This window comes from Montipora capricornis, chromosome 11, assembly GCF_036669925.1.
Source record: "Montipora capricornis isolate CH-2021 chromosome 11, ASM3666992v2, whole genome shotgun sequence".
Taxonomy (NCBI): domain Eukaryota; kingdom Metazoa; phylum Cnidaria; class Anthozoa; order Scleractinia; family Acroporidae; genus Montipora; species Montipora capricornis.
Window position 1 is genome coordinate 16,132,575 of NC_090893.1, and position 25,971 is coordinate 16,158,545.

Below are 25,971 nucleotides of genomic sequence, written 5' to 3' on the forward strand. Positions count from 1 at the left end.
GTACGTGAACCAGCGTCTTAATTTCTACGTATCGAAGAGCCAGAACATTTACGTATGCGCTGACGGAATGTTTGAACAAGAGAGAAAAACGCAGTACCTCCAGACACCGGCGCTGGAGTGTCGTACCAAACGAGTCATCCCGGGATTTCGGCCCGTGCGATCGCTTTTGGACGCAGTTGGCCCTTCGCTGCTTTCTGCTACCGACCTTGCCTCCCGGTACGGCATTGAGGGAGAGATATGTCGGCCCCTAAACCATATGTGACAAATCCCACGCCTAATCACGGCTCCAAACCGCCCTTGTCAATTTAACGTAAGAATTCGATGGCTTAAATATACAAGCGAAAACTATTTTAATCTGACATGTGGTAAGCACTGAAGGTCGCAGATTACAAAGTGTGCGCATGCGCCCTACTAAAGGTAACATACATACATACACGAATGCATAAACTTTATCTTATCTCGAATTTCAGAATAACTAGAAGAGCTAATATCTTCGAGACATTACATTTACAAATAAAATACATAGCATATACAGATACATACTTAATACATAATATTTGAAGATATACTCATTTAAAAGAAAAGCCACTGCACAAAATGCGGCCCTGGATTCTCTTTTAAAACCAGTAAACTTAAAGGTACAGATAAAATCAGGAAGCGCATTCCGCAACTTAGCTCATACCTAAGAAAAAAAGAAAAAAGAAACATAACTGGTTGATCTAGGTTTATTGAGGGACAGAACGTAATTGTTTGCGAAGATCATGCCTAAAAAGAGGACGGGAGAGAAAACGTATTTTTCATATCAAGTAATATGAAGAGATTTTGAATGCGCTTATTGCATAGAGATGTAGAGTTCGACTTTAGTAGTAAGAGGACGGGTAATCAGCAAATCTAAAACTGGTTATTCTCTTATTTACATTATACCGTTCCTTTGACACGAGCATCACAGCAAAAAAAGCACAAATTTGTCGTGAATTTTCTATAACAAAAATTTGTTCAGAAATCAAAAGTCTACGTTAACTGCGCACACCAGGGTCACTTCTTATGTATCTGGCTAGAAATCGTCTTCTCACTGTTTACTCCGGCCGCCCTTCAGCCATTTGATGAGGGCCAGTCTCGTGCTTCTCAAGCTGCCTCCTTCATGCCCAAAAGAATTCTGGGTAATTCTGCCATTCCATGACAAGGGAAGACACCCGATTGTCATTTCATAGATTTTTTTTTATTTTTATAAGTGTCGGGCCACCCAGTCCTACCAGCAAAATACAGCCTCGATTGAAGATTTTAGCTTTCAAAACTTGCCCAAATTGTATCGGTAGGTCCTGGAATTCGTCCACAGAAAGGTCAGAGAGACAACCTCACTCGTGAACCGCCATATTTTAGGCGTACCAGTCTGCGTGAGACAATCTCACACCTATGGCTTGTTTCAAAGGCTTGGCTTTACCCACATTCCAGCTTAATGATGCTAATCTGTGGGCTTCTGTAAACGAAACTGATCCGAGAAATCACTTATAAAATGATAAACTTACCAGATTTGTGGCAAATCAGTTACTGTCGCTACTCGAATCGTTGAGATGTGTCACGTGAATGCCAAACCTGAGCCCACCCACAATGTCTCAAAACCACAGAAGTCTTAATGAGTACTTCTTATACGGTGAAGCCAAGTTGCGGTACCATGTTTATCGCCAGAAAAGTACTAAAAAATTTCAAGCACTTGGGACGAAAAGTGTTAAACTTATGGCTGGTGCTTACAATGTAACGATTATGACTACGACGACGAGGTAAAACTTTCTGCTCTACGAGTTGGGTATCCTACAAAATTCGCGCCTAACCAACTGATTAATAAGTTCCCACCAGGATTGTCCAGCACTCTCTCAGGACTTTTGGTTAAGTAGTCAGTTAAAGAAAGGAGGTTAATTTTAGGTAATTTCATATACAACTAAAGATATTTCGTATACTTATGCAGTATCAAGTTATCTGTTTATAAAAAAAGGTGACTTTACACCCACCTATCTCTCTATCACCATTCTCCCCTCGGCTGGCTTGCGTGACCTAAGGTGGTGGTTCGACTACACTCAGGAGGAACTTCGAGCAATCTAGTCGACCATTTGCATTAAAATATATAGGTACGTTTGTGGTTGGAAAGTGAGAGGACAGCAAAACACGCACTGTAACAATTCAATTGTGGAGAATCGATAGGTAAATAATGTAAGTGCTAATAAGCAGGGTGATACATGTCTGCTTCTTTTAGGACGGTAACACCGTCGGTTTGGTGCAACGACTACGTTTTGTATTGATTAGTGTCAAATCGCTCACAAAGTTTAATACAGACTTTGATCGACTTATAACAACCCTCTCGGCGTTTATTTTAACCTTCGCCTCTCCAGTTGAAATGCGCGGTAATTATAAAAAGGATAAACCTATGCATACGTGATTTGTTTCATCGCGAGTGTTGATCATGCATGTTTAATGAACACATCAAATCATGAATCATTTGACTTTGTTGAGGAAACCAATTGCTGACCTCACATCAGTTAGCACCCCTTTGGACCGACAGCAGTAGGTTGCTTATCAAAACTCAGTGTTAAACTTAGTAATGTGAACAAGTAATGTATATACGTATCGAACGAGTTCTGATTAGTAATGCTATTTACTTAGATTGATTGATTACAGTGTACTTGCTTTCTGTTGTTTCTCTATACTTTAAGGTATACTTTGTCGGTATAGGGAAGATATTGTTGACGTCACCAGTTGTCATTAATGTACCAACCAGACCCTCATTGGCTATCTAAACAATTTAGAGATTTTTGTTCCTGTGGTTGGCACATTTGAAAAAAAAATTCCCTATTGTTTTTACCCTTATTTTGCTAAGCGGTCACGGTCATTCACTTGTAACTGTCACACACATGCAAACAATCTGCCGATATTGCCTCTCCCTTCCTTGTTGCTAGTGAACCACTGTGTTCTAACAAGGACATTACAAAGTTTAACCCTTTTCGCCTTTTGGGTATAGGTACAGTGAAACCTCTATTAAGCGGACACACTCTATTAAGCGGACACTAAGCCGGGTCCTGAAATTAACGTCTCATGTTTCCCTTTATAATGAACCCCTATTCAGCGGACACCTTTATTAAGCGGACGCGGACACTAAAATAAATTGTATTTGCCTAATTCCTATTGTTAAAAACCTCTATTAAGCTGACACCGGACTGAATTGACAATGTATAGTATTGGATTGCGTCCTTGAAATACTGTAGTCGATTAACTGTAATAAAAAATCAATGTATTTAGCTGTCAATAAACAGTCGATTAGACCGATATCCGGCAGGATAATTGTCATCCGCGATCAAAGTTCACCCAGAAGTCTTGCACAAAGTACAGCGCAGCTATTCACAATCAAATCCTTCCTTGGCTATCTTTTTCTTTCGTCACTCACATGAAAACTTATCACCATAAAAGAGGTATTTGCAGGGAAACTCTAAGCCATATCCGGCACCTCGGTTTACTCTTTTCCCCTTAAATGTTACCTTGCCAGGATTTGTCGGTCTCTTCAAAAACGTTGTCACGTGCAGTGCCATTAGCTTAGAATGGAACCCAGAATGGAGAACAAAAGTGAGGAAGGACGTTTTGGTTCAAAATGATCAAGACCCAGAAATACCAGAAGAAATTGGTGCGAAAGCGCTATGTGTGGATGATGAGAAAGAGAAGGCACCGGAAATAAACTCCGACCGGGAAGCGCTACAAATGGCCGAAAAGCTTCTCGAATATGCAAGATATAAAGTTAATGAAAAGCTTTCGCTGGTCCTGTCTAAATCAACAAATCTGCTTCAGGAAATAGTTATTCGAAACCAGAAACAATCTTCAATTTACGATTACTTTAAGAAATAACTAATTTGTACACAAACACTGAAAGAGTCCATGTACCGCCTGTACCGCGCATATTATCGTTCCTGTTTTATTGTTATGTTTTTGCATTTAAAAAAACAAATTAAAAGTGTTAATGAACGGCATTGAACTTGAACTCTGGATAGCTTCCTTAAAGGGGCTAGGTCACGCAATTTTAGGCAATTTCAGCACTGATCGAATGGTCATAGAATTAACTTAAATATCAAAATAACTGTTCAAAACTATAGAAGAACTCTAGCAAAACACAGAGAAGCCAAGAAGTTACATGGATGGACAAAACTGGAGAGGATTGAAATGGATTGAATTTGGGTAAATTTGAAAAACGTCGGCCCAACTTTTTTCAAATTTATATCAGTCTATATCAAAATGTCATTTATAAAGCTGGAAAATCATTCTCAGTTGTTATGTGGCCGTGATTTTGCAAATGAAAGACTCATGCTCTGCCAATTTGACGTTTAGAGCTCATAAATTAACAAAATTAAACAAAATTACCTAAAATAGCATGACCTAGCCCCTTTAACAAAATGGAACTTTATCACAGTACAGAGAAGCCATGGAAGGTTAATCTTTAACAAACATTACGCAACTTTTACAAAACTCTGTTAGGCGGACACTTGGGAAGGTCCCGAAGGTGTCCGCTTAATAGAGGTTTCACTGTAATTATTTGTTTCTTGTTTGATGGAACAACGCTGCCCTCCCATTCTTAGCTCAATTGTACACTGAGAAAGTATGTACAGTATATCACATATGCTTAGTTTTTCACAAGTAGTCAAGAGTAATTTTCCGTGAGTTTTCTTATCGGATATCAGATTGAAGGTGTGGCATGAAGCAAGAGACTAACATGAACGCAAACAATCTACTAATATTGCTTATCTCTTATTCTATTTGCAGCCAGATTAATTATTGCTGTTCAACAGGTTTAACAGGTTTAACGAGGTAATTTTTAGCCATATTAGCTTCCTTGTTGTTGTGTGATCGAACTGTACTGCCCTTCATTTTTTCCTTTCACATCGAAAAAGTAAGTAAATGAATAGATGTATCTTGAATTTTTTCCTAAACAGTGAGAGTACTATTTTAAAGAGTTTTTATCCGTTTACATTCAAACTGGAGGGAGTTACGACTGAACAGATGATTAAGGATGCATAGAAGAATTTAGCCATGAGCCTTCTAATCTTTAATGTCTCCTCCCTTTGAAGCCCCATAAACAGGCCTTCTGACAGGGTGCGATTAAAAAATGCAAATTATGCGATTTTTTCAGGGCAGATTGTGCGATTAGAAAGGCCAATTATGCGATAAATAATGTAAATTATGCGATTTTTTTCTCAGCAATTTTGAGCTTGTTTTATAAGGTTTCAGGTTAAGAAAAACACTTTTTTGCTGCCCTAAAGACATTTTGAACACAAAGGAACAGTAATTATGTATCTCGATCGACATTAGTTGGGATAAATAGGAGGTCTTCTGCACTACCGGTGCACCACGTTAAAAGTTGAAAGGACACAGCTAACATGCCAAATGAATGATCAAGGTGCTCGTCAACCACAAACTTCCGAAGATGGTCAATCACAATAGGGCCATACCCCATCTATACCGGAGAAAATAAGCCGCGGCTTTCTCTGGCCGCGGCTTACAGAAGACTCGAATGTTCACCCCGTATAAATGGTACAAAATCTACGTTCACGTCTTTTTCAAGCCGCGGCTTATATTGACTTGGGAATATATATTCGTATAAATAGTTCCTTTTGCGTATTTTGTACACCGTGGCCAGAGTAAGCCGCGGCTTATTTTCTCTCGTATAAAAGGCCCTAATATTGCACGACGAGAAAAACATCAGTCCATCGTCCACGTGGAGCGTACCTGTGAGGTACTTTCTTGCTCGATCGTGAGCTGTCAGATTGGGCGGAATGTTTCTTCGTCGAAGAAAAAGCGAACGTTTTCACAACAAACTTATCCATGAGTAAGTTTTTATCAGTTTTCAACGAAAGAAACTACATTTTGCCGAAAAACTTACAACTGTATCATTTCAGTGGTGTGTATATGAGGGCGTGTTTGTGTTGCACCAATAGAAGGAGACTCGTACCAGGTCCCCGACATGAAAAATAAAGCCTTGAACTTCGAATGTTCACGAAATCGAAGGTGACAACGGTTTTTTAGCCTTTTTCCAAGATAAATCATCTTAAAAATGGCGTATTTATGCAGGAATTTCTAAGAAACGTCTTGATTTATGTTTCAGTTTAATTAATTTTGTGCGTCCTTTTGTGAATTATGCGATTTTTCGTGAATTGTGCGATCGGATGCGATTTGAGGTCGATTGTGCGAAATCGCACCATCGCGTAATATCAGAAGGCCTGACTAAAGGGCCCGCATCATGGCAGTGCATTAAAGTTTCAGTAGTTTCACCATTTACTCGCCCCTACCTGCTATTCATCTTAAGGTTAACCCAGGAATAACTTTTAAACACAGCCCAAAGCTTTGTGACAAAAAGATGTTGTTGAGCATACATAATTTCAGTTACAAAGAACAAAGGTAAGCTTTAAAAAAAACTGTCAGGGAGAACAGTTTGCACAAACCCAAATTCCACATGTATTCTTCAGTTGTGCCCATCTCTGCCTCCTTTAATTTGCATTTGCTGCTTTATTCAAACCACCCTTTAATGTTTTGAACAAGTAGTTATTCTTCCGTTTCGCTTGATTTGGTTGCCAGTTTACAGTGGCTGAATTTGGCTTGGCACAGCAACTTTAAAGCTAAGCAAGATTAGAGCCTCAAAAGAATAATAATAATAATAATAATAATAATCATAATAATCACAATAATAATAGTAGTAATAGTAATAATAATTTTTTTTTTTTAAATAATAAAAACAACTTTATTATTTACTCACATAAAATTACACAAGTATTTTTATCACTTGTTTCATTAAAAAGGTAGAAAACATTTTCCTTTAATGTTACTTATAGTAAAACCGTAAAAAAACATTACTGTTTGTTGCATGAAAACTTCAATCCCTCAGAATCAACATTGATATCGCAAAAACTGATTACGATAATAGGATGTAAGATATTAACTTCAAATATGAAAATCTACCACGAAAAACGATAAAAAGTAAGAAATAAAATATCGTCCTCAATGTTTTCAAGGAATATTTGCATGTCCTCTCTCGATGTCAAAGTCAATGTCCGGCAATTCTAGATGGATCCTCCTCTTAATTAGCTCGCGAACCTCTCAAGCATAGTAATGCTGATCTCAGCAACGCAAAAGACACCCTAGCCCTAATCCAGGACATGGTAGTCGCGTAGCTTTCCCCCTTCTTTGTAGCAAGTAATTCAGCAAGCCTACTGTGGTATCGCTTACATTCTGGCGCCATTCCACCTGTCGTACTAAAAACTAATGGCGTGAATGTAGCTTGCTCCACTTCTAGGACTCGGCTAGCGTACTGGCGCTTCTTCTCAGTTTCATGTTGCCTGTAATAGTAATAGTAATAATAATAATAATAATAATAATAATAATTGATGATTGTTGTTGAAAAGAGAAATAAATGTTGCAAAATAATAGATGCAATACCATATGATAGCCGTATTGAGGAGAAAGAAGTCGAGAAGGTAGTAAAATACCAGGATCTAGCAAGAAAATTGAAGAAGTTATGGAAAATGAAAACAGTGGTAATTCCTATTGTAATCGGAACATTTGGAACAGAGACCAAGATAGACGAGCTTCAGAAAAGTGTTATTCTGAACACGGCAAGGATTAGGAAGTTCCTACATGTAGAAGTTTGAGGAGACTTGCTGTCACCAAGCTTCCTGGAGTACTGAAGTTCCATTGGAAATCCAATGTGCGAAAACAAGATAATAATAATAATAATAATAATAATAATAATAATAATAATAATAATAATAATAATATTGTAATCGGAACATTTGGAACAGGTCCAAAGGATTTAAAGAGGAGACTAGAGAATATTGGTATAGAGACCAAGATAGACGAGCTTCAGAAAAGTGTTATTCTGAACATGGCAAGTATTCTTAGGAAGTTCCTAGAAGTTTGAGGAGACTTGTTGTCACTAAGCTTCCTGGAGTACTGAAGTTCCATTGGAAATCCAATGTGCAAAAACAAGATAATGATAATAATAATAATAATAATAATAAATACCTCGGAATCGAGATTGAGCGAATGTGGGGGATGAAGGCCACAACGATCCCAGTTGTGATTGGAGCGCTGGGATTAATAAAAAAAGGTCTTGGAGAAATACACCAAACAAATCCCGGGTAACATCAAAATTAGTGAATTACAGAAGATTGCACTGCTAGGAACTTCTAGCATCCTAAGAAAGACACTCTCCATCAAGTAAGATAGACTTCTACCTCATTTTAGCCCTAGCTATAGGCCCAAGGAATGGGCTCGGCTATTGTGTTGTAAATCGGCATAAAATTAAAGGTTAAAGGAGATATAATTATTATAATAATAATAATAATAATAATAATAATTGATAATAAACAACTGTTCACTGATGTGGATGTGGCTAGTGTTGGTTACTGGTGGCTAGTGGTCTTAAGTATAATTTCGCTAAAGCAGTGAGATTTTAACTCACTTTTTCCTGCAAAGATTACAACAAATGTTGGGTGCAAATTCCGCGCGAATTGTGCGGAGGTGAATAGCAAGGGATATCGGGAATTTGAGTAGCTAATCAATCTACCCTAAAAACTAAACTAGTTATTTAAACTACAAATGCATGATATCAAAACCACTTAAAAACTACATTATCTTGTGTTTCCAAATCAGTCTATTTATGTAAGATGTCATAAATGGTTCGTTATTAACCTTGGGGCGGGCACACTGTTTATTTTGCCTACACAACTAATAAGAAGAATACAACAGTATAAATACAGGGGCCTAAGGGTCAGCAAAGACATCATCCACCAGTTTATTGAAGGAAACAAAAAATAAATATGGCCCACCATTCCTCGTAGTACAGACACATGTCTCCAGAGGCAAACCAATTCACAGTAAATTAGTGCGATACCGCCGGATACGAAAACCAAAAAACACTTTGTGGGAAAAAAGGGAACGTATATCCCCGCCAACGTACTGTGGTTGCCGCTATAACTCCTGTGGCTGACTCATGAATACAAATCATGAAAACTAAGAAAACACACTTAAATCAAAGGACGGTAAACTTAGGAGCTGAAATGTTGCTGAGCTAGAATGGTTATCAAATCGTAATGGCGTATTTATATATATCTGACACTCGTACCCATAATCCCTCTCCCATGGCACCAATCCTCCTGTCCGTGACGGCAAATTGGGAAGCTTTAGCAAAGACAACGGCGACGGCAACGATAACATCACAAAATTTGTATATTTGGTGGGCAAAAACAATAGCTTTACACATTCTGCACGTGTATTTTTCACTTTATTCATTTATTTGCTGTCGTCTGAAAAACAACGTGAAATTGCCAAATTTGGGGTTTTATTGTTTTCTCCCCTAAATTAAGCACCACCCATAACGGCTTCATTCCTTAGGGACAGCTACACCTTCGTGGTATTAAAAAGCTTGGAATAGTCGCGAAGTGGGTGCAATACCGCGAATTTATCTTTTTAGATGACATTCCCGTTGTCGTTCTTGTTGTTGTTGCTAAAGCTCCCTATGAAATATTTCTGTCTATTACGCTTCGCTTCATTGTCAGAAAAACTATTTTATGCAGATTGTATTTATTTTCCTTTTTTGGCGGTAAATACGAGCCTAGCGGATTGTTATCTACAGAGGTAATAGCATTTAAACTCTTACAGTCCTGTCTATAACACAACATAACTTGCAATTGACCCTAAGGATTAAGCCATGAGTAGTTCGGAACAATGGAACAATTAACTATTTGGATAACAGTCATTTGATCTGGAACCACCCTATTAAAGTTCGTTTTCTCCATCCTTTAAATTTCCGTGAATTATATTATTTCTTACTAAGAGTTGCATCTTTTAAGTTCAAATAAACGCTCAAAAATAAAGATTATTTAACGATCTTGCAGTGGAATTTTGAAAAAAAGTCAGAGAGTTCACAGCAATGAAAGGCTTATATTTACAAGTAACTGAAGAGAGAAGCACACACAGTGCATTTTACCTTTCGACACACTCATCCATAAAATTGTTTTTTGTCTTGAGCGGGACTCGAACCCATGTCTGATTACTAGTCGGGAATGCTAGGCCTCTACACCGTCAAGGCCAACACACTCACAACGCAGTAGATAAATGGGGTGGCTTAGCGGCGAGGGGATCCGTAAGGCCCAACTTTTCTTCACTTGAGTGTGTATCCTAATGCAAGTGAGCGAAAGCAATAGATTTTTTTAGAGTCGGCACGTGTAAAGTTCAACGTTTGAAACGGGCCTTAGATTGAGTATGAAATGTCTTCGGGTTCTTCCTGTTCCATTTGTTACCTCTTGTAAGAACTTTTCAATTTATTATTGGTCGTGCAAGTTCTGCTCTGTTTATAATGTAAGCATAAATGATTTGTGTTAAGGAAGGAAGACTTTTCCTACAAGACAATGGTTTACCGAGAGACTTGAAATGATGAAAATATTTTTTTCAGAGTTATGAAGCCATTGCTTGACCTCAGACGAAACTTTCGCTTTTGAAAAGCACCCGTTTGGACCGAAACTGGTAAGTCATTCATTTTTACTTATAGCTTTATACCTTCTGAATGTATAACTCATGGGATGCAAACCAGTTCCAATTACATACAACTTGCGCTCTGAAAGGATATTTTTTCGATCAATGGTAAATCGGGGTTATGTACCAGTTAAATTAAAGCTTCAACATCCCCCCGCCCACCCCGCCCCGGGCATACCTCAGGCATTTGACTCCTTTTCCTGCCCAGGGGAGGGAATTTGATCATCTTAGTCTTCCTGGGGCGGGGTATTTGATCACCACTCATATGGGGTGGGGAATTTGATCGCTAGCCTCGATTTCATGTTACCTTTCCACGCGGGTTGATAAATCATGGCGGAGACAAACTTCGATGCATTAAAAGATTTCGCATTCGTGGCTGATTGGTTGAAAAGCAAAGGCCTACACAAACTTTGTTCCGTATTTGAAGGTATTAATTAATTAAGAACCAATTTATATGATCTCTGAATACATAAAAATATTAAATTGTAGTTACAATATAAACAATAATTCAATACAATACCGACATTGCCAGATACGATTTATAGAGCTCAATTGCTTTGACCGACCCAGTGTATTTATGAATATTTTAATACATTTGCGACGATTGATATGTAGGTGTATAAATAATGGAATGAATGTATGGAATGTATTTAAGTGTCGTTGCATGAAACTCTGTGAAACCAATGCATTCAGTTTATAAAAATCTGGCAATTTTCCCGGGAGTAGGGGCATTTGAGCACCTGAAATTGACCTATGATGAGTCATTTGAACAGCTTTTTGGGCTGGGGAGGGGGGCATTTGAACAAAGATTTACCAAAAATTCAAATGCCCTGGGGGTTGCCTTGGGGGGAGGGGGGGATGGTGAAGCTTCACTTGGACTGGCAGGAGTTGAAACCTAAGACTTTCTACAGTAAGTTGTCCTTATAGTTATATTCTTATGCGGTATGCCATAGGCAGTGCGTGTCAAAGATTCGGACGAATTCCTTGGATTTACTAGCCCTGTCTTTTGGTTTTATTGAACCGTAATTACTTTCATAGTCTTCTTCCAACTGGGAACCTGTTTCTTGCCATTGATCGAACCAGCGAGTTTGTCAGTCGAAGCAATGAGTTCATCAATGGAACCAACGAGTTCAGCGGCTTGTTATAGTTATGAAGTAGATACGTCATGTAACTATCATATAGTGGTTTGACTAAGCCCTGTATAGGGGTATTTACGGATTCACTTTACATGACCTGCACAGGTCTACATGACCATACATAACCCTACACAGGTATACACGGTCATACGGAATCATCATCACTCTGATTATCAAACAGATAGAAAACTTTTAGACTCGTCATTTTAACACCTTAGCTATGAGCATTATTATTATAATAGTATTTGCACTTTTTGATAAAAGTAGCACTACTAGCATGATCTGCATGGCCATGTACATTGTATACCTGTGTAGGGTTATGTATGGCCATTTATACCTTTGTAGGGTTATGTACAGCCATGTATACCTGTGTAGGCTTATGTTTTTACCACAATTGCTTGTAATCTCGCAATCTGAATGGCTAATTTGCCGATGTCTTACCAAGTTTCTTGTAAGATCTTACAAGATCTCACCAATATTTTTGTAAGATCTTACGGGATCTTACCAAGATTCTTGTACGATCTTACAAGACCTTACTACGATTCTCACAAGAAACGCGTTCTAAACTAAAATGGGTTTTTCCAAAATACAAAATTCCGTCATAAAAGCCCACTTTCGTTCTGCATAAAACGTGATTTCCGACAGGAACTTAAAAGACTTGACTGCAGTAATATTAAAAGTTGGAGTGATACACTGTTAACACGACCGAATCACAATTTCAAACAGTTGTTTTAATAGATCATAATTACTCTGCACTCACATTTTAACTAAAAGTATACAATCAAAATTACAGGTAACACACGGACACAAAAAATGAGCTAAAAAACTGCAGTAAGAAAAGGTGTTCTTGTCCACAGGACTACAGGCTGCAGACAAGTTCCAGTATAGTTTATCTAACGCAAAAGAACGATGCAGAAATTCTGCATGGCTTGAAAAAGTTTGATGCAGAAATTCTGTAAATCTTACTTTCTGATAAATTCTGTACATTTTCCACAACAACTGTGTGATGCAGAAATTCTGCATCTTAGCCAAGTGGCTGGTGAACGTTTGATGCAGAAATTCTGCAAATTTCATTTTCCGCTAAATTCGATACTTTTACTAACAACGATTGTATGATGCAGAAATTCTGCATCTCAGCCTAATGGCTTGAAAAAGTCGGATACAGAAATTCTGCAAATCTTATTGTCTGATAAATTCTATACATTTTCTACAACAACTGCGTGATGCAGAAATTCTGCATCTCGACCTAGTGGCTTGAAAACGTTGTATGCAGAAATTCTGCACATTTGATTTTCCGCTAGATTCGATACTTTTTTTACTACAGTTGTGTGACGCAGAATTTCTGCAAATCTTATTTTTTGCTAAATTCCATACCCTTCCTACAACAATTGTGTGATGCAGAAATTCTGCATCTCAGCCTAATGGCTTGAAAAAGTCGGATACAGAAATTCTGCAAATCTTATTTTCTGCTAAATTCTTACATTTTCTACAACTTTGCGATGCAGAAATTCTGCATCTCAGCCTAGTGGCTTGAAAACGCAGAAATTTTGCAAATTTGATTTTCCGCTAAATTCCATACTTTTTCTACAACAACTGTGTGATGTAAAAATCATCTCAGCCTAGTAAGTGGCTTCAAAAGATGCAGACTTTCTGTAAATCTTAATCTCCACTTAATTGACTTATTTACGTACAGCAAAATGAAGGGTGTAGAAACAACTTCAAAACAACAGATGCAAAACCTCTGTACAATGAAAATGTAATTCACTATTCAATTCACTACACAGGTTTTGGCCACTTTAAAACAAGATTGGATTAAAAAAGTGAATTACAGTTATTTCAGTTTCTGGCTAACTTGTTGCAGCGCCGGAGTGCAGATTACACATTGGCATTGTATAATTAGGTTTATAGCAAAAGAACTAATACTCATGGTGTGCTAATCAAAGTCAATTCTAAAATGATCAATAAAGCCCTCTTAAACCATATGGTACTCAAGTAGATTAAGGGCTGGTCTTAAAATGATTTATTTTTGTGATTCTTTACCTTTCACTGCAACAATGGTCACTATGTAAACGTTTGGAAAAATCAAAATTTTCATTTTGTACTGCTGAAGTGGTTTCATTCGAATGGTAAGAACATAGGATTTCATGTAATGACTCAAAAGGTACAACATTTTCTGCCTCCTTAATTAACTCTTTGAATAAAAGGTTAAGCACATTTTCCAAAACTCACTTAAAGGCGTCCAAGAGGAATAGCAAGACAGCTAACTTGGACACATCATTAGAAATGCCCTCTCTTGGTTGAAAATTTTAACCAAAACATCCCATTAGCCAATCACAAATGAATTAAGCTCCAGATTCTCGGTATTGACCCCAACACTGGCCTGAAAAATCCACTTGGAATGAGTTAAAAATTTTTAAAATGAATTTGTAAGATCTGTTTCTTACCAGTCGTTAAGCCTTAGTCATGGGATATTTTCAATAGTTTACAATAGTTTACCATGCACTTTAAATCTGTAAACAACCAGGGCTTAATCTATCTGAGTAGTCGTGAGCTGAGTACTGGTACTTAGTTTTTGGCAGATAACACGCTTGTCACATGATGTGCCTGTCAATATAGCCTTCCTTCCACACATCAGAGCGGCAGTAAAAGTATTCCCTGTAAGAGAAAAGCATGAGGGGTGTAAAAGAGATGCATATCACAACAATTAATTTACATATAATTTTGAAACAGTAACTAACAAAATGAGATGTGAGTGTGATGTCAATTTATACATTTTTGACACCGACTAGAAATGAATAATCCCTCCAAAAATCTACAAAATATGGCATGGTAGGTCAAGTATTACAGTCTATATCAAAACATAATTATCTGGACTGCAATAGAGCATGCAGACTGCAGCTCTAGGGACACCTTACACTGGCAGATCCAGAACTTCAAGTAAGTGAAGGCCCTTTCATCAAGAACTCCACAAATCACACAAAAAGCTAAAAGCTACATCTTGATAATTCCATCTGTTTGTGAATTACTGTCATTATCAACGTTTACAAGAAAGCGATTGAGATAATCCAATCTCATGAATAATCCATCAATTTCAAATGGTTCACGTAGGTTTTCAAGCCTTGCGATTGTCTCCTAAACTATATGATAGGCATGAAAATATCCGCCAGCCGCCATTTTTGGCTGTTCCTAGCTATTCATTACTGTCTCGCTTGCGTGACTCCTTGCGCCCAACGCTCTCAGCGGATTCGCTTCAAAAGGTCAACCATTCATCCGTGAAGTTCAATTTAAAACTTGAATGTTGAATGTTGAATGTTGAAACTTGAATATTGAATGTTGAATGTTGAATGTTGAATGTTGAATGTTGAATGTTGAATGTTGAATGTTGAAACTTGAATGCTGAATGTTGAATGTTAAAACTTGAATGTTGAATGTTAAAACTCCGATGTCTGAATGATAAAACTCAAATGTCGCATGATAAACAGCAATGTGCAATTACGATACTCAAACGTTGCATGGTAAAGAACAAGGTTAAATGATAAACTTAAACATCGAAAGCATACTATGTAAAGTACCCCTGTCTGTTTTGGATGCGTGGGTAATGGGGCTGAAAACCTCACGGAAACGCTTGCCATGTAGGTTGTGAAAAAAAAAATCGAAATCGGGCGATTTTATCCCGCGATTTCTGACTCGAGAAGGGTGGTGAGTCTGTCGATAGAAACATGCGAATTCAAGCTTCGTATGAGAATAGGACAGGCAGTCGTAGCTATTTCAAATAACTTATACGATATATGAAATAAATTAATAAGAATAAAACGCAAACAGTGGTTACAACCATTTGATAAAACTGCATAACTTTTATAAACTTAACGTTTCGTATGCTACTACTTACATCATCGGATGTGATTATTATTCAGTTACAGATAAATTTAAATTCGAAATTGGTTGACATAAAACGACAAGAAATATGCTAATAATATAGATAAAGTTTCTCACTGCCAACGTTTTCATTTAAGGCTGGCTTTAGATCACGGATAAACAGAGACTCTTTAATTTTACAATCATGTGCTTGTCTGATCGATCAGTTGCTAATATTTCAAAATGATCCCACTTAATTCTGTAGTTGGTTGAGAAAACATGATCAGCAATTGCAGATTCGTGAAAATTTTTAGTCAGGGCTTTAAAATCAGTGTTCTGTTTTTCTGTCACGTAATCTGCGTATCGTTTTCCCTGTATAGAAATCATTGCAATCCCACCAGTTTGCTCTGTACACTACTTTTGACTTGAAGGAAGGAGCTAGTTTATCTTTTTATGGGGAAAATCAATTTCGTTAGTCCCAGTCCTTACAGCTGTATTTTTTAATTTAAATTTATCTGTAACTGAATAATAATCACTTCTGATGATGCATGTAGTAACATACGAAACATTAAGTTTGTAAAAGTTATGCAGTTCAAGGAAATGTTTGTAACCGCTGTTTGCGTTTTATTCTTATTGGAACTTAAATGGCCCAAGTCAAAGAATTTTTATGAAATATATTAACTTGCGTAAATGGAATGTTCGTATTTCAGTGCGTTGCACAAATGCCTCGCGACACATATAGTAGCTCGAACTCATAAATTCGCATACCTCTAAAGACTACCAAATTTGTAGCCACGATTTTCAAATCTTCAAAATATTGATATCCAAAATCAATAAGGATTCATTTTGCTGAGTTCTCTAAAAGGAATCTATGTGTGACGAGGTATACCCCACAGAGTATGCTGTTTAGAAACAAAGCATAGAAAATTTGACCAACATCTCAACCTGAATGAACATCGCACCAGGTAAAGTTTTCTAGTGAATGACTTTCAAAGACAGTTAAACGTAATTTAAACAAATCTTTGTGGATAGGCTAGAATTTCCGAGTACCCGGCTACATCAGTTACATACCACTAGATAACAACAATTTCCATTGTCGTATGCCTCGTTCTTCAAAAGCTAGCTTCCTGCGACACGTGTAAACAATAGCCGGATGATCTTACACCGAGACTTTTCTGTCATTGCTAACGGAAATGAATAGATTGTGGTAATATTTGGAACTCAAACTTGAAAAGAATTTCCAGCCAACAATTTCTCAAAACCCAAGACAATAGTCATGTAAAATTAATCGAACTAGAGTAGGGATTATTGTAAGCGGAAAAGATAAATCTTTAAGTCTCACCTTGACGAAGAGCTTATTACTCCCTGCTTGGACAGAGGATGATGACACGTTTACCACTGTACCATAACGCTGTCCATCACTCATTTTTAGGGGCGAACCATCGCGAAACACTTTTGGCTTGTCCCCGGGTTTTGCTAATTGGATCGTCCAGAGGCCCATTTTGCGAGTAAAGGCAGGAAACGTTAAAAAGAAGCTTTTTCGGATGTGCGGCAAGTCGTAACAACCGATAACGAATTAATGTGTCAAAATATTCTAGCCGGTAGATCTGGAAAATGTTTGAGGGTAATAGAATTCAACCAATCACAGGGATAAAGAGACAAAGAACGTTGAGAGTTTCGTGGAAATAGTTCAATGATATTGAGACACGTCATTTTACGTTAGTGTTTAATCGAAACCGTTCCCATGCACGAGTTATACGCAAATAATCGGCAACTTTGATTTACTGTAGACCATCTGATGCACTTTCAGTGACAGATAACATGCGGAATACGTGCAAGGCACATTTCAGCCATTAACCGTGATTATGGGCGACAAACGGATAAGTGAGGAAAAAGAATTTCTTGAAGCTTTATGTCAACGTAAAGGAGATACTATCTTTCAAAGAACCCCTATCAAGAGGCGTCGAAGTGGAGACCATTGCGCTGCGGCTGGAATAAATTACAACGGTGAGTGTATCAAATGGTAAGCGTAATTGCAAAACGCCACTACAGCATGTAGACACCGTTCGCTCGGAGACGAGAACAACACGCAAGATATTTCCCAACCGTTAATGCCCGCAGATGAGCTTACTATTTATGGAGCGATTGCAGAATACCCGGCCCAGCAAACGCCCTACTTAAAAAAGCTGCCACCGCGGTCAGCAGTCCCGTAGTCGATGAATGAAAAGTGTTAAAGGGCAAGCATTAAAATGAACTGCCACCGCGGTCCGCAGTCCCGTGGTCGATGACTGAATATTTGATAACTCCGAAGAATAAAATGGTTGTGACCGGGGTCCGAAGTCACGTAGTAGTTAAATAATAATTGAAAATAACGGCCAGTTGTTAAGTGGCGTTTTTAGGATTTGTGGATTAAAGAACGAGGTGTATGACACGCTGAGTGTCCTTAACTGAACCACAAAATGAAAGCTAAAATTTTACGAAAATGCCAAGGCCTAATCACCGAAGCGAGCGCTTAGGCTTAATCAGTAAACGAGTGCTTACTTCTTCAGACGATCTCGTAAAAAGTGTTAATCAAACCGCAAAATGAAAGCTAAAATTTTAGGAGTGCTTAGGCCTAATCATTGAAGCGAGCGCTTAGGCTTAATCAGACCGAACGGCAAAGTGAAAGCTAAAATTTTAGGAGTGCTTAGGCCTAATCATTGAAGCGAGCGCTTAGGCTTAATGAGTAGACGAGTGCTTTCTTCTTCAGACGATCTCATAAAAAGTGTAATTAACCGAGCAGCGAAATGAAACCTAAAATTTTACGAGAATGCTTAGGCCTAATCAGTGGAGCGAGCGCTTAAGCTTAATCAGTAAATGAGTGCTGTCTTCTTCACACGATCTCGTGAAAAGTGTAGTTAACCGAGCCGCGAAATGAAAGCTTAAAATTTACGAGAATACTTAGGCCTAATCACTGAAACGAGCGTTTAGGCTTAATTAATCAGTAAACGGTCGAGTGCTTTCTTCTTCACCCGATCTCATGAAAACTGTAGTTAACCGAACAGCAAAATGAAAGCTTAGCAGTGATTGCAGAATACCCGGTTTAGGAACAGAGTTGTTTATATGTATCATTTTCTGTCCCATGCCACTGCGTCGTAAAATTTTAGCTTTCATTTTGTGGTTCAGTTAAGGACACTTTCCACGAGTTCGTGTGAAGAAGAAAGCACGCGTTTACTGATTAAGCCTAAGCGCTCGCTTCAGTGATTAGGCCTAAGCATTCTCGTAAAATTTTAGCTTTCATTTTGTGGTTCAGTTAAGGACACTCAACATGTCATACACATCTATTAAAGAACGAGGGGCATCTTTCACCTTCTAAATTAATTGTAAACTGCGTAACAGCAATAAATTAGTCTTGAAAAGCCCCGAGGGGAGAGACTTATAATTTCACTTCACTTCACTTCACTTCAAGACTGCGGACTGCGAAGGCAGTTTTTTAAGTAAGACATTTGGTGTACCGGGTATTTTATAATCTAGCCCTATTTAGTTCAGGCAACCCGCGGACTGGAACGTCAATGCCAGCTTGTATTCCGACACTCAAGAAGAAAACCATGGTGCATGCATGTTTTTAATTTTGAATGGACTTTATGGACTAACCAGTCATGATATAAACTTAAAATGGTGGGCGTGTCTTGCACCAACAAATTCTCCGCCCCTTGTTTATTTTTCTCTCGGTCAGCATCTCTTAGGCTAAAAAAAGTGTCAGTGTTTTACTTAATTCGATTGCGTTCAAAAGTTACTGAACTTTTTTAAAAATGCAAGTAAAACATGCGAATTGATCGCACGGAAATGGCTGTCAAGGAAAGAGTTTTAAGAATTATCGGATTCCCCGACACGTCTCTGTTGATTGCATACTTTTCTAGCATCTGGCCAAATTTAACCGAAATCGGCCAAATCGTTGTTGAGTTGTAACTCTTGAAAGTGTCTCCTTGAAGCGAAAATTAAAGTTCGAGAAAAGAGCGCTTAAAAAAAATTATCCCTACACAAACAAGTACCGCCCCCTAACGCCTCTAAGGAAAATTAGCCAATTGTTTCGCAAGGCACTTTTTCTTCCGGTTACCTGCTGTGATGATTTTCTCGCAATTTTGCACGTACTCTCGTTACAGAGTAATCAATTCCTTCGCCATTTCGTTGGATATTTGCGGTGTTTATTTTCCGTCGATATTGCATTTTGTATACGTAATCATCATGGAAAAAACTAAAAGAGTAAAGACCTCATCAAGGAAAGCGGTTGGGCCCAAGCCGAAGCGACAAAGGCGGGCTAAATCATCAGCAGAAAGAGCAGCGGAAACACCAGTACCGGTGAACCATCGTGACCGCATGATTACATTATGCTGTCAATCAAAGTGGAGTTTAACTTCCGGTGGAAATCGCTTACATCCCAATTTCTCGGCAAATATTCACTCTTTTGAAAGATCTTGCTGGGAAGTTTATTTCCAACTTAAAAAACGAAAATCGATTTTTTTTTCCTCTGAACGTACACGGTAACTTTAATTAACCTTTTCTGATTAAACTGTATTCTTTTTCAGATTTACACGGGAAGGTATGTTGCCCCCAGCAACAGAGAAAATCCTGTTGAACGTGTTGACTCTTTCTACGAAGGGCTTCAAATTGAAACATATGCAGCAGTTTTCTTATCAAACTGTGAAGAGGAGCCAGTGATTGGTGTTTTAAAAGAGATCAGTGAAGATCATTTCAAAATCCATTCCTGGAAAGGCACATACAGAGGGAAGTGGTCACCTTTAAGCCTTCCAAGAGCAAAGGAACCATGGACAGAAGTTCTTCCAAAGGAGTGTATTATTCTCCACTCCTTTGAACTTACTGAAGCAAAGAAGCTGCAGATGACTACAAAAAGGCAGTTAATGGAAAAGTATTCCTCACTGAGGAATAGTACAAATAATTCATAATCACCAGGATGCACACTGTTAAAACCTTCACTCCCAGTGCCCATGTAAACATAGGAGAAACAAATCCAATTCACTTTTTGTGAAATACTAAAAACTAAAAAGCACCATGTGAAAGTTCTACTGAAGAGGCTTTATCTGAATGGTTAGACCAAGTATTTTCTTCGAGACTGAAAAGTTACAAAGAAATAGGAAGATTGTTTTGAATGATCTTATCGTGGGACATTCATCCAATTCTGTGTTGATAACACCTGGCTGTATTCTGAAACAGCATTGGGCTTTGAAAACACCTATCTGGTTGTTAAGTATTACGTTTGCTTATCTTTTTCACTTCAACCATACATTAGTAAAAAGTAGATATATAATATCTTTGAAGGTTTTTTGGTTTCAACTAACAACTGTATGCATGGTGCAATAGCGGTTCCACGTTTTTCCTACAGATTAATAGATAATTAATTTTATGGAGTATTCGATATTTAGCCGCAGCTACGGTTATGATGCGATGTTTTCGAGAATTGTCGCCACTGCACTAGTTACTGACAAACCCCGCGTGATTTTGATGCCATTGAATCAACTCATTGAATTTCGAACGATTTTTTTAGTTATTTTCAGCTGTAGACATCGCATCACTTGCGCGAGGATGGCTACGTGTGATCTTCACCATGCGCTGACGACGCAACCATTTAGAAAAAAAATCGCATCACCATTTTTAGTAAACTGAAGTCTATTGACCTATTGGGCAATGTCTTTTACGAATACTGCTTATTTAGTCTAGTTTCAGGCGATTTCTGCAGCCGAATTCAGTCATTTTTAGGCCTGTTTTAGCCACTGAACATGGTTTCTGCATCGGAGGAAAATAGCCGCTGCTGATGTAGTCCAGTTTCTGTAGATTTTCACGGATTTTACGCAGAATTTCTGCATCGTAGCTGAATTCAGTAAAGTCTAGGCCTATTTTAACCACTGCATATGATGCAGAATTTCTGTATCGGGGGAAAATAGTCGCTGCTGATGTAGTCCAGTTTCTGTAGATTTTCACGGATTTTACCGTGTGCAGAATTTCTGCATCCGTAGCTGAATTAAGTAATTTTCACGGATTTTACCGCGTGCAGAATTTCTGCATCGGGGGAAAATAGTCGCTGCCGATGTAATTCAGTTTCTGTAGATTTTCACGGATTTTACCGCGTGCAGAATTTCTGCATGGTAGCTGAATTCAGTAAATTTTAGGCCTATTTTAACCACTGTACATAATGCAGAATTTCTGCATCAGGCAAAAATAGTCGCTTCTGATGTAGTCCAGTTTCTGTAGATTTTCACGGATTTTACCGGGTGCAGAATTTCTGCATGGTAGCTGAATTCAGTAAATCTTAGGCCTATTTTAACCACTGCACATGATGCAGAATTTCTGCATCGGGGGAAGATAGTCGCAGCCGATGTAGTTCAGTTTTAGCAGTTTTTCATTCTGCATGCGGTGAGATCAATTTTTCTTAGGGTAAGCATATTCAGAAGTTTTACTGGCATGTTTAACTGACTGCCAAATTGTGACGGTCAAATAAAGGCTTTCTTTACTGAACCGGTTTCGTTGTTGTTAGAAATGATAAGATTTTCAACGAACAGCGTATAGGCTCCGAGGAATATTCACTTTCTCAACGGAAAATAGTGGTTTTGGAAAAACCCATTTTAGTTTGGAACGCGTTAAGATCTTAATAATATGAGATCTTACTAAGATCTTACTCAGATCTTATCAAGATACAATGTATTTCTCATATTCTGCTAAAAAACATTACCAAAATAGAAAGAGTAGAAAAAACTGTAGAATAAAATTTTACTAAAACAGAAATCCTATTTTTATTACAAAGCAATGAACTATTAGGGACTTTAAGATCTACTACGCGGTGGTCAACAAGAGCGCCACAAAACAATAATATCATTAGTTAAAAGAGGAAAAATAATCGTGCTGTACGTGCTGCACGTGCTGGACACATTTTAGCACGTATTAGGGACTTTAAGAACTACTTCATGGTCGTCACCGAGAACGCCACAAAACAACAGTATCACTGGTTAAAAGAGGAAAAATAATCGTGTTGCACGTGCTGCACGTATTTTAACACATAAACGTGCGGTTCTCTGCACAACAACGACGTGATATCATCAAATCTGAGGTTTTGACGACAACGTGAGCGTTCAAATGTGAATATTTCGTTCTCTATTTTTGCTCTGAAACCGCTCGTACCAATTTATTTTTATGATACTTCGCCCACATTGTAGGACACGAACGAGATGGCCAACCGCGAGAAACTTACAATAGTGCAACGTTGTATTTTGAGGTGACGTTTTCGTCGACGTCGGCGTCGTAGATCTTGAACTCCCTATTTATACAACTTTGAAACTGAAAACAAGGACACTACTCCATTCCCTTACCAAAATAAAGGATACGATAAGTAGAATTCTTTTGGACAAAGTAAACTGAGGCAAATATACATAAAGTATACTCTTAAGTCTACTGAAACTATACTTTAACTGCTACTGACAGTAGAGTTTTATTATACTTGTTTCCGCCTGATTTTGGAACATCAAAAAGTATACTTAAAGCATACTGTGCAGTATACTTTAATTATTATATGACTAGCTCCGTGAGCGGGCAAGATGAACCAAATCGCGCACTCTGATTGGCTACCCGAGCGGGCGAGATGGAGCGATACTGCGCGCTCGGGATTTCTCGCTTGGTCCCGCAAGATCAAAGATCATTTTTTGGTGTTTTAAGTCATATAATAAATCCTTTATTGACCAAGATTGTTCGGTCAAGATGACTGGATATTGGCCTCGTTCTTTTTTTGCGTGTTTATGGACCTCGACTTCGTCTCGGTCCAAAAACACGCAAAAAAAGAACTTGGCCAATATCCAGTCATCTTGACCTCACCCTTGGTCAATAACCCATACGTATTGGATTCGCTCTGACGAAGGGCTAACGCTCGAAACGTCAGCTTTTAGAACATGACCTCTGTACGGTGGCCAATTTACATTATCAACTTCGTTGATAAAACCAATTTTTGTACACTTAAAGTATACTTACATTATGACAAAACCGCTAGTACCAAACAATGACAAGTGCATCATACTAAAATTACACTTACACAATAAAATAAGATTACTGATATGAAGGCAGTGTACTTTAAGTATTTTTTTTTTCATTACTTTTTATTTTTTTACATACAACTACATACATGTACTACTACATTCACTAACCTACACACAAGCCTGCATAAGCTACGCGACAACATATAGAGAACTTATAGTAACCTAAGTAAAGGTTTCCAAACCGAATATTTTTTTTTCTATTTGACCTTTAGACTGAAAAATCGATCTCAAAACAAGGATCTTGTTCTTGACAAGATCCAAGAACTGACATAAGTTAGGGGCTTTAAACTCGAGTCTTTGCAAATAGATAATTTTATCTTTTGCCCAGTAAAATGTAATAGTTAAAAGAATTGGTTTTCCTGGTCTCAGGATTGTAGCCATACAAGATGTTTAAGTCATTTACTGAATAATTGTCACCACTCTGTTGATTCCACCAGTCAACCGCCTTAAGCCAAAAAAGGTGAATTACATCACAACAGGCTAACATATGAGGCAGTGTTTCTACTGCACTGCACTGTGCTTACAAAGTGGCCAGTCTGTGATCTTCATCTTATATAGTAAACTACCATGCGGTAGGATATTATGAATTATTTTGTACTGAAAGATACTTAATTTTGTTTCTTTAGTTATACTAAAACGTACGAGTAAATTATAAATCCACGACCGACTAGTTATACTAAAAGGTAAATTATAAATCCATGACTGACTTACACAACCTTGTACTGGCCACAGGTTCGGTCCTGGAACGTTCTTTCTATTAATGCATTTCTAATTGCTCTACAAGTGTATTTACTAAATTGTAAATTTGTAGAAGTTTCAGTCAGTTGATTAACAGTATGAACAGACCGTAAAGCTTGCTTCCATTTACTGGGTATTGCATATATTAACCCATAGAATTGGTTAAATGGGGGACTAAGACCAGTTTTGCTGCAAAACTCGTTAAAGCTTAGAAATATGTTATTGTCATCTAGGAGGTCTTTAATTCTTTCAATGCCAGCAGTGTGCCAGTCTTTCCAGTAAACTGATTTACCAGCGATGGTAATATCCTTGTTATTCCTCAAGATAAATTAAATATCTCTAGGACTATTCTGATCGTTTGTTCTAAACTTCTGCCTGGCTTCAGCCCAAGCTTTTAAAACGTCTATGTAAAAACCTGGCATACTGTTGTGGATTAAAATGAATAGACCACGGTAATTTTCTAAATAAAAGGAAGGAATTGTCATCCACTGATTTTCTAAGCTTTCATGCATTCTTTTAATCCAAGCACCTTGAAGTGATTTGGAAATAATCTCATTTTCTGGGTAGTCCAAACCGTCTCCATTCTTTGGACCAACTAGTGTATTTCTTTTTATTTTCGGTTTCTTGCCATTCCAGGCAAACTCAGCGACCACTTTATTGACTGCGACTATCACATGTGGTGGTGTGGAAATGCAAGCGCTAGAAAAAATAAGTTTCGACAAACATTGGCTATCAAAACAAAGGGTCTTTTGTTCCTGTGGTTGGCACTTTTAAGCAATGTTTGTAAACAGATATCTTCTGTATTGTTTTTATCCTTATTTTGCTAAGCGGTCACGGTCATTCACTTGTAACTGTCGCGCGCACGCAAACAAAATGCCGATATTGCTTCTGCATTAATACATGTGTAAGTAATTTATTTGTAGCCGGATTCCTTGTTGCTAGTGAACCACTTGTGTCACAACAAGGACATTGCAAAGTAGTTAACCCTTTTCGCCTTTTGGGTATAGGTAATTATTTGTTTCTTGTTTGATGGAACAACGCTGCCTTTCGATTCTTAGCTCAATTGTACACTGAGAAAGTATGTAAAGTATATCACATATGCTTAGTTTTTCACAAGTAGAGTAACTTTTCCTGAGTTTTCTTATCGGATATCAGATTGAAGGTGTGGCATGAAGCAAGAGACAAAGATGAACGCAAACAATCTACTAATATTGCTTATCTCTTATTCTCGTTGCAGCCAGATTTATTATTGCTGTTCAACAGGTTTAACAGGTTTAACGAGGTAATTTTTAGCCATATTAGCGTCCTTGGTGTCGTGTGATCGAACTATACTGCCCTTCATTTTTTCCTTTCACATCGAAAAAGTAAGTAAATGAATAGATGTATCTTGACTTTTTTTCCTAAACAGTGAGAGTACTATTTTAAGAGTTTTTATCCGTTTACATTCAAACTGGAGGGGTTACGACTGAACAGATGATTAAGGATGATGAGCCTTCTAATCTTTAATGTCTCCTCACTTTGAAGCCCCACTAAAGGGCCCGCATCATGGCGGTGCATTTTATTTTCTGTAGTTTTACCATTTACTCGCCCCTTCCTGCTATTCATCTTAA

The 25,971-nt window shown here is 37.9% G+C and overlaps 1 protein-coding gene across 1 annotated transcript in view; it reads left to right on the forward strand.

Annotated features, from left to right (window-relative positions):
• The first annotated feature begins 2,055 nt into the window (after positions 1 to 2,055).
• Positions 2,056 to 25,971, forward strand: part of LOC138024494 (G-protein-signaling modulator 2-like) — a 31,891-nt gene continuing 7,975 nt past the window's right edge. Inside the window, exons 1-4 of the mRNA XM_068871705.1 lie at positions 2,056 to 2,196; positions 4,795 to 4,839; positions 10,478 to 10,548; positions 25,599 to 25,643. The gene's annotated coding sequence lies outside the window, so the exon portion shown is untranslated. The remainder of the gene's footprint in view (positions 2,197 to 4,794; positions 4,840 to 10,477; positions 10,549 to 25,598; positions 25,644 to 25,971) is intronic.